This window comes from Asparagus officinalis, chromosome 6 (genome assembly GCF_001876935.1).
Source record: "Asparagus officinalis chromosome 6, Aspof.V1, whole genome shotgun sequence".
Classification (NCBI taxonomy): Eukaryota; Viridiplantae; Streptophyta; class Magnoliopsida; order Asparagales; family Asparagaceae; genus Asparagus; species Asparagus officinalis.
Window position 1 is genome coordinate 16721734 of NC_033799.1, and position 9939 is coordinate 16731672.

At 41.3% G+C, this 9939-nt stretch overlaps 1 pseudogene; it reads right to left on the minus strand.

Annotated features, from left to right (window-relative positions):
* LOC109845809 lies at positions 2413-9333 on the minus strand (annotated as a pseudogene).

Below are 9939 nucleotides of genomic sequence, written 5' to 3' on the forward strand. Positions count from 1 at the left end.
ATTAAGCAAACAAATTAATATACTTCAATATTGGATCGTGAATATTCGGCAAATACTGGTATTCAAATTTGAAGAAAAAACAAATTAATATACTTCAATATTGGATCGTGAATATTCGGCAAATACTGGTATTCAAATTTGAAGAAAATTAGATAACTATATTCAAATTCTTATTTGCAAATACTGGTATTCAAATTTGAAGAAAATTAGATAACTATATTCAAATTCTTATTTGAATCTGAAAAAATTAATCAAATACAATTATAAATATACCCATATTCGATTCGTATTCTGTTCATTTTAAGTCCTAGGTAAAACAATATCGGAGACTTTTGAAGTCTAAACCCATCTTTACATGAGTTCTACCATTGTCTAATGAACAACTTCTCTATAGTTTCTGGAATTGAGCTCATTAATGTTGCAAAATAGATAATACACATTACATGTCACTAATTCCATTTGCGAAGTTAAATTAGTACTGTTGCTTGAAAGAGGACACAGTCTTTTCTTCTTTAATATTTGACATCTATCTTGTTGCAACTGGTGACATTAATTTTCAAGGGGTTAGGTCTTTTCTTCACATCATAATAATAATGCTTGGGATCCTATGACAAATAAATGCAACAAGGATATATGCCAAGCTCCTGTGGACCATTCATGAGGTTGAGACTTGAAAACAATGAAGTGAAGATTACACTCAATAATTAACTTGTGATTCAAGCACGTCATTTTTATGAGGGATTAGTGAGAAGGACCTTAATTAGGCCTCTTGATTTCTAGTGAAATTTATGGTTGATGTTCCAAAAATCCAAACCTCTACTGCAATTTTAAAGTGAATAATTTTGAAGCACCATTCTCTTATTAATTATCTTTCTCTTATCAATTATGTGTGAAATATTACTATATTGTTCAATGCCATAAAATGCATTTTCAACACCATTAAGAGCCACAAGGGTGTCTGATTGTACATTCATCTTCCTTTTGCTATGACAACATCTCGTTACGATGGGAACTGATTCGAAGGAGTGTGATATTTTGATTCATAAATCTATACTAGTCTGTTTTGTTTTCTAATTCTCCCTCTTATAGTCTCTCCCTTGCTCTCTAGATTATGCATGCATCTTCTTTCTCTGGTGAATAGAGAAGGAACTTAACTGATGAACATAAACTTTCTCTAGGTTTCTTGTTAATTTCAATACAAATTCCTCATTAAAGAATTTCTTGTTTCTACAATACATGAAATGCTAAAACCTCTTTAAAAGGAATGGTTTGATCTTCCTGTAACAAAACTTCTAATAGATTCACTCTGGCCTTTTATACTGATGGCTGCAATTCTTCTTTTAAAAGATAATGCTGATTTTTTTTAATGTTTTGCTTAATTCTTATCTATTCTTGTTTCTTCTACTCAAGTTGTTAGGCATCACTTTTTATTTTCTTTTCTTAATTAACCTTGACTTATATAACATATGTCAATGGTCACTTAAGTCAGGGACATATATATTTGATTCTTTGCATGGTTTGTCTAATTAATGACTAAAGAATGAAGATATGACAATGGCCGTCAAAATCAGTATTGAATTCTCTGCAAGAGATTAAATAAACAGTAACTTGATGAGAGAGGAAAATTAAGATGGCAGCTGCTTGATTGCAGTCAATGGCTTGAAGCCAAAGTTATAGTTCTTACCTAATCAGTAACTAATAATTAGACTTTTTATTCAAAGAAGAAACAAAACAAATATGAGCCACTTAAGAAAGATGACCTCTTCGTGCTCATGTTTTCTCATTCTCTGATGTTTGCACTTAAAAGACCCTTTTCTTAGATTTTTCAATGATTAATGTTGCTTATTTTTCCAAGCAACCCTCTTGTACTCTAGCTAAGTTTTAACTAATGGAAAATAAAATCTCCAAATTATTAACATTGTCCTTATCATCTTCTACATGTGTTGCCTCAAGCCATCTCCTACTTCTAATTAATTTTCAAACTATATGTATGCTGCTTTTGTCACGTATTTCATCCACCACTCTTCCACTTTTTCTTAAAATTTTCCCATTTTAGCTAATAAACAAGCAATTACCCAAAGAAACAATAACAATATATACAAATAAAGTACATGAAATAATTAACATCTCAATTTAAATCTACTACATCAAGTACAGTGTATCTGTTTTAATACACAACAAATGTTCTCTGATCATTTTCAGCTGCTAGGCCACAACTTTATAAACTGCAACAAATTCATCAATATTCTTGAAACTGTGAAATTTTAACACCTATGCACAAAACCCCTCCTCTTGATCTACAACATATTGTTGTTTGACCTTGACATCTGCCTGCACAAACAATCAAAACCCATATTATAATTATTCTTTTTTATCTTCAGCAATCAATAAAAAGATGAGTTCTTGACCAACTTACTCCAAAATGTCTTTCAATCCAAAATCATCATCAGGGTTTAAACCCTCCCATGCCTCAAGATGCATCGAGCTCGACGAGTTAGACTGTGACGGCTCTTGCGCTTGATCGGAGGCAACATTTTCAGGCGACGCCGAAACCAAAGAAGGCATTGAAACGTTTGCATATGAATTGATATCTTCATTCTTTATGACATTTTCTTGCTCCTGTAAATTGTTCAAAGTCACTGAATCCCCCAGATGCAAGTTATTTACAGGCGCCTGAGCGAGACTCAACGATCCGTTGAGCACGGCCTCGAGCTGGCGGTTGAGTTGTACGACATCTCCAAACTGGTTACCATTGGAGCCCAAAAGGCACGTCGCGTCGAAAAGAGGAGAATAGTTTGATGACACGAGTTGCATCAGGCTCTGAAGCATCTGAACATTAGCGAGGTTCGCTGCGTCAGCCTGAATGCGGAGCGCATTGTCCCATGCTGACGGGACGGTTAAGTTTCCGATGTTTGCGGCCGCGAGGAGGGCAGGGAGGCTGGAGAGGATGTCAAGGTCGGTCCGGCGGCGGTGGGTAACCGGGTCAATATCCATGCATAGAACTTCTTCTTGAGGTGCGTGTTCCAGTAGTTCTTGATCTCGTTATCTGTTCGTCCTGGCAGGCGGGTTGCTATTGACAACCACCTGTCATAAAATGATTGGAGAGCGTCTACTATCAGTACAAATTACATAATAATCCACGAAAATCGATGAATTTGTCCCATATAAATATCTTCTATATTCTGCTGTTTCCGTTTTATATATAAGAACTATTTTTATTTTTATTTTTTAAAAACCGATGCTACGTACGCACAGACCTAAATATTACAACATCATTAATTGTTGACATTTAATTGCAAAGAAGATAGAAAAGCCAAATAGCTAACTATGATCATCTGTAAGTATCATAGTCTGAAACTGTTTTAATTTCTTAGCATAGCAAGCATAGAAATAGATAGAATCTGTGCGGCCAGGGCCTGGATCTCAGAACAAAAAGACTACTTACTTGTTTCTGAGGACAGAATGGAGATGTATGATGAGTCGTTCTTGTTGGGGATGCACAACCGCCCTGATGCGATTTGGAAATAGAGATTTAGGAGAGAAGAGAGAATTCAATCAATCACAAACACACAAGATTCAAGTGGTTCGCTTCTCAATGTGAGAAACTACGTCACTGCTGCACAGAAATAAATTCACTATTTTATTTTTACCTATGCTAATCAATCCCTTATAGACATAAGGGTTTATACAAACAAAAAGATGAGACAGGTCAAAACGTACGGGCCAAACCCGATCGCGATCTGATCGGTACGCGGCCGCTGGTGATCGTCAGATGTCCAGGTCGCGGTCGATGCTGCCGTGTATGAAAATCAGAAAAGTCTCTGGATTTGCGATCGATCGTCGCGCCCCCGCCCGGTCTGGTGTGTGAAGTGACGGCGAAGCCTGCTGACAGATGAGAGTCTCTGAATTATGAGGTCGATCGCGGTGCGGCGCCGTGGACGTTGATGACATGGTTGCTCCGGGATTTGAGCGGTTCAAACTGCCGAACATGCGGGCGACGCGACCGAAGCCTGCTCCTCATTCAGCATAGCTTGTCTGTGTATGTGTCGTCGACCGCCGCGCCATGCGCGGTCGACCGTGATACAGTCAAATCGCGTTCTTCGTCTTTTTGCTTGAACTTCGTCGTCATCGATCTTGTTCCTTCTGTTCCTCTTTGTTCCTCTTCGTTCTGAAGTATAGGGCATGTCTGATAGTTAGGCTTCACACATCCTAATAATCTCCCACTTGGAGACTAATTATCAATCTCTGTCAGCTCTCTCTGCGGCGACGGCCTCCATATCATCAAGTCATGAGGCCAACTGAAGTTGAACACAACTTCAGTTTCTCTGTAGTGACAACCTTGGTAAGCATATAGGCCGGGTTCTTGCTTCCTTGAATCTTCACAAGTTCCAACATGTCCTCGTCCAATGCTGATCTTATGAAGTGGTAGCGGACCTGTATGTGTTTGGTCCTTGCATGAAAAGCGGAATTCTTCGCCAAATGAATTGCGCTCTGGCTATCACAATGTAAGACACTCTTCTCACTCTTCTGTCCTAGCTCCTCCAAGAAACCCTGCAACCATATCATCTCCTTGCTTGCCTCTGTCACAGCAACATATTCAGCTTCTGTTGTTTATAAAGCAACGATCTTTCACAACTGAGAAACCCAACTAATAGCTGTAGAGCCCAAAGTGAATACGTATCCTGTAGTGCTCCTTCTCTGGTCTATCTCACTAGCATAGTCTGTATCAACAGAACCCTGCAGAACTAACTTGCCTCTCTTGAAGCATAAATAATCTTCTATTATACCTCGTAGGTACCTCAGAATCCACTTTACTGCTTCCCAGTGCTGCTCTCTTGGATCTGACATGAATCTGCTCACAGCTCCCACTGCATGGGTAATATCAGGTCTCGTGCATACCATGGCGTACATAAGGCTTCCAATGGCTGAAGTATATGGAATCTTAGCCATGTAGTCTTTCTCTTCATCAGTCTCGGGGCACTGCTCCTTAGTCAATTTGAAATGACTAGCTAACGATGTGCTAACCGCCTTAGCACCACTCATCCCGAATCTCTCGAGCACCCGCCTAATGTACTCAGCCTGAGATAGCCACAGTGTGTCCAAGAGCTTGTCTCTACTGACCTTCTTCCCCAACATCTGCTTCGTTACACCTAGATCCTTCATGTCGAACTCACTCGACAGCTGCTACTTCAGCTTCTTGATCTCTCTCATATCTGAACCGGCTACTAGCATGTCGTCGATATATAAGAGCAGGATGATGTAACTGTTGTCAAACTCCTTGACGAAGCAACAATGATCAGCATTGCACCTGGAGCAACCGTTCATGTGCATGAATCCATCTAACTTTTTGTACCATTGCCTTGGAGCTTGTTTCAGGCCGTACAAGCTTTTCTTCAATCTGCATACCATCTTCTCCTTTCCCTTCTGAGTAAACCCCTCTGGTTGCTGCATATATATCTCTTCCTCTAGGTCACCATGGAGGAAAGCTGTCTGTACATGTACCTGCTCGAGATGTAGATCTTCAACTGTAATAATACTCAGGACTGTTCTGATGGTAGTCAGTTTGACTACAGGAGAGAAGATTTATTTGTAGTCAACTCCTTCTCTCTGCTAAAATCCTTTAACCACCAATCTAGCCTTGTATCTCTTGGAACCATCATGTTCCTCCTTGATTCTGTACACCCATTTGTTGCTCAAAGCCTTCTTCCCCACTGGTAGCTTCGAAAGTTCCCATGTCTTGTTGGTGTTTAAGGATTTTATTTCATCTTTCATAGCAAGCTCCCACTTGCTCGCATCATCCACTCGAAGTGCCTCATCATAACTTTCTGGCTCTTCACCGTCACTCAGTAATAGGTAGTTAAGATGAGCTCTGGGCTGTAGTGATGGATACTTCGGATTAGGCTTGGGGACTCTTGCTAACCGCCTTAACTCTCTAAAGGGCGAAACAGGCTCTCCATCTTTATTTGTCCCATCTGAGGTAGTCTCATCCATCAACTCTTCTTCTTCATCAGAACTAGCTTCGGGATTGCCTCCTTCTGAGGCATCATCTGACTTGAAGTACGTGAGCCCACTCTGCACCGAATTAGTGGGTTGAACGGCATCACGGTCTTTGTAGAGGACTATTTCATTAAAGACCACATCCCTGCTTCTGATGATTTTCTTGTTCTGCTCATCCCAGAACTTGTAGCCAAACTCATCACCGCCATAACCAATAAAGAAACATTTCAATGATTTAGGATCAAGTTTGTTTCTTGCATGATCACTCTAATGAACATATGAAACACATCCAAATACTCTCAGGTGAGAAAGGTTTACCTGCTTTCCACTCCATACTTCTTCAGGTATTTTGTGCTCCAAAGGCACTGATGGTCCCCGGTTGTTTCCACTCCATACTTCTTCAGGTATTTTGTGCTCCAAAGGCACTGATGGTCCCCGGTTGATTAAGTAGATAGCTGTGTTGACTGCTTTTGCCTAGAATTGCTTTGGAAAACCTACTTGTAATCGCATACTTCTGGCTCTCTCAGTTAACGTTCTGCTCATTCATTCTGCTATACCATTCTGTTGGGGTGTACCTGGCACTGTCCTCTCCAATCTGATGCCACTGTCATAACAGAACCTCTTGAACTCTGAGTCTTTATACTCGCCGCCATTGTCGGAACGAAGCTTCTTAATCTTCAAACCGGTTTCGTTCTCTACCATAGCCTTCCACCTCTTGAATACTTCAAACACTTCTGATTTGTGTTTCATGAAATAGACTCAAGTCTTCCTTGAGTGATCATCTATGAAGGTCATAAAATATAACCTTCCGCCGGTGGATTGCACTAATGCTGGACCCCACACATCTTTGTGAACTAGTTCATGCTTCCCTTCTTTAGGAGTTCTGCCAACCCTTTTGAAACTTATTCTCTTTTGTTTCCTAAGAATGCAGCTTTCACATAAGTCAATATCAGCCGATCTCAAACCTGGTAACTTCCCATTCGACTGCATAACTTTTAGGCCTTTGCTACTCATGTGACCTAGCCTCTGGTGCCACAAATTTGGCTTCCTTACTTTCATCCACTGCAATGGTACCACGTGCATCTATCGTCATGTAGAGGGACCCTGTCTTTGTACCATGGGCAACAACCATGGATCCCTTAGTAACCTTCCACGTATCACATGCGAAGGTTGTTACATATCCTTCTTTGGCCAATTGTCCTATGGAAATCAGAGTTTTCCTCAAGCTAGGAACATGTCTCACATCGCTCAGCTTCCATATAGACCCATTGAGTTTGATCTGCACGACTCCTTTGCCAACAATATCACAGGGCTGATCTTCCATATAGACCCATTGAGTTTGATCTGCACGACTCCTTTGCCAACAATATCACAGGGCTGATCATCACCAAGATAGACTTTTCCTAGGTTTCCTGAAATATAGTTCTCAAATAAATCTCTATTTGTGGTAGCATGAAACAAAGCTCCTGAATCCAGCACCCACGATTCAGTCTTGCTCTTCAACGAACAGATTAGGGCATCATCTGATTCTCCTGAGGCCACGTTCGCTTCGGTCTTGTTCTTCTTGTCCTTCTTGGGTTCTCGGCACTGATTCTCATAGTGACTAAACTTGCCACAATTCCAGCAATCGATCTCCTTCTTGTTCTTGCGATTTCTGGACTTTGACCTTCCGTTCCTCGAGTTAGGTCTTCCTCGGCTATTCCCTCTATTTCTGTTTCTGTTTCTTTCTCTGCTCTCAAAATTCAACGCCGACCCTAAATTAGAAATCCCTTCCTCTTGTCTTCTAATCTCCTCAGTCATAATCATGTCCACCACCTCTGAAAACTTCAGTTTTGATTTGCCACATGATCCGCTAATTGCAATAACGGTACCCTTCCAACTATCGGGTAATTGACCAAGTATCAAGAGGGCTTGAATTTCATCATCAAATTGAATATTGACCGAGTTTAGTTGATCCGTGATCTCGTTAAACTCGTTCTAGTGTTCCTTAAATTTTTGGCTCTCGGACATCCTCAAATTAAATAGCTTTTTAATAAGATGTACCTTATTCGCCGTAGAGGGCTGCTCATACATACTGGACAACGCCACCATGACATCCACCATCGTATTCTGATTCTTGATGTTCAACGCTACTGATTTTGACAAGGTCAACCTGATCGCTCCAAGGGCCTTTCGATCCAATAGCTTCCACTCCGCATCCTTCATATCCGTCGGCTTCTCTCTCAATGGTAGGTATAAATCCTTCTGATAGAGGTAATCTTCTATCTGTATCTTCCAGAACCCGAAGTTTGTTCCATCAAACTTCTCAATCTTGGATGTTTCCTTCTCAGATCCCATGTTTCTGACCTGAAATCGCTTGCGCCGAAACTGGTCGCTCTGATACCACTTGTTGGGGGTGCATAACCCCTCTGATGCGATTTGGAAATAGAGATTTAGGAGAGAAGAGAGAATTCAATCAATCACAAACACACAAGATTTACATGGTTAGCTTCTCAATGTGAGAAACTACGTCCACGACCGCCGCAGAAAAAATTTCACTATTTTTCGTCTCTTTACATCATGCCCTAATCAACCCTTTTATAGACATAAGGGTTTTACAAGCAGAAAAGGAAACAGGTCAAAAACCGTAACTGGGCCAAAACCCGACTCGCGGTCGATCGTCACGCCACTCGCGGTCAATCGCCGCGCCACGCGCGGTCGACCGCGCCACTGCTCGAAATCTAGAAAAGTCTCTGGACTTTTGGCGGTCGACCGTCATGCCACTCACGGTCGATCGCGATGAAGCCTGCTGCAGACGAGAGTCTCTGGACTTTTGCGGTCGACGACGCGCCATGCGGCGGCGACCGTGACGCTAACTGTAACATGGGCTGCTCTCGGGATCTTGAGCTTCGACCGCCGCGCCATGCGTGATCGATCGCGAAGCAGCTCCTCACCACTGTGCCTGTCTGTGCACGTCGGCGGTCGACCACCGCACCATGACCGTGATACAGTCAAATTGCGTTCTTCGTCTTTTTGCTTGAACTTCGTCATTGTCGATCCTGTTCCTCTTTGTTCCTCTTCGTTCTGAAGTATAGGGCAGGTCTGATAGTTAGTCTTCACATATCCTAACAGTTCTTCTTCCTCGGTGAACTTGCCTCTCTTAATATCCGGCCTGAGATGTTTCGTCCATCTCAGCCTATAACTCTTCCCACAGCGATTGAGGCCCGCGTTCTTGAGGAGGTTCCTCCAGCTACCATGGCCGTTCCGTTAGATGTAGTCCACTAGAACCTTATCCTCCTCCGGCGTCCACGGACCTTTCTTCACTCCGATCTCGTTGCAGCACGGCGATCTTCCCATAGTTAAATGTTAATTGTACGTAGTTGTTTGCTAGCTGATCAAGTATTATAGCTCTCTATGTATATATGCTGTTTTTTGTTAGAGAAGAGAAGAGGTGGTCTAGAGAAGTGATCGATCAGCGCTAATTGGATTTTGATGTCGGAGGATTCAATTTATAGGAAGTTAATTAGGTGGACCCTCTGATTGGATTTGTTGTTTTAGGTCATTGTCTAACGTGACCAATATGCCCTTAATTAATCCATGTGTTTGCCTACTATATATCATTAATATTAATTTCATGGATTAATTAAGATAAAGCATAAGGAGATCGAGTATTTGTCTTGTTGTGGTTTATCTTTTTCTCGGCGATTGGTTTGGGTTCTCGAGGCACAACATGGACTCCTGTGTGCCTGAGTTGTACTACGGACAAATTTGTTTCAAGACACGAGAAAAACAATGGATGAAACCAACTCAAACCAAGTCGTTGATCGTCCGAAAAAACTAGAATTCACGTATCTGTTACTCTTTTGTAAGAAACTAGGTGAACAATTCAATACAACAAAAGTCTTTTTTCCAAAATTTTACCCAGTTTCATAAGTTCTAGTCGCCGTTTTCTCCGTCAAGTTA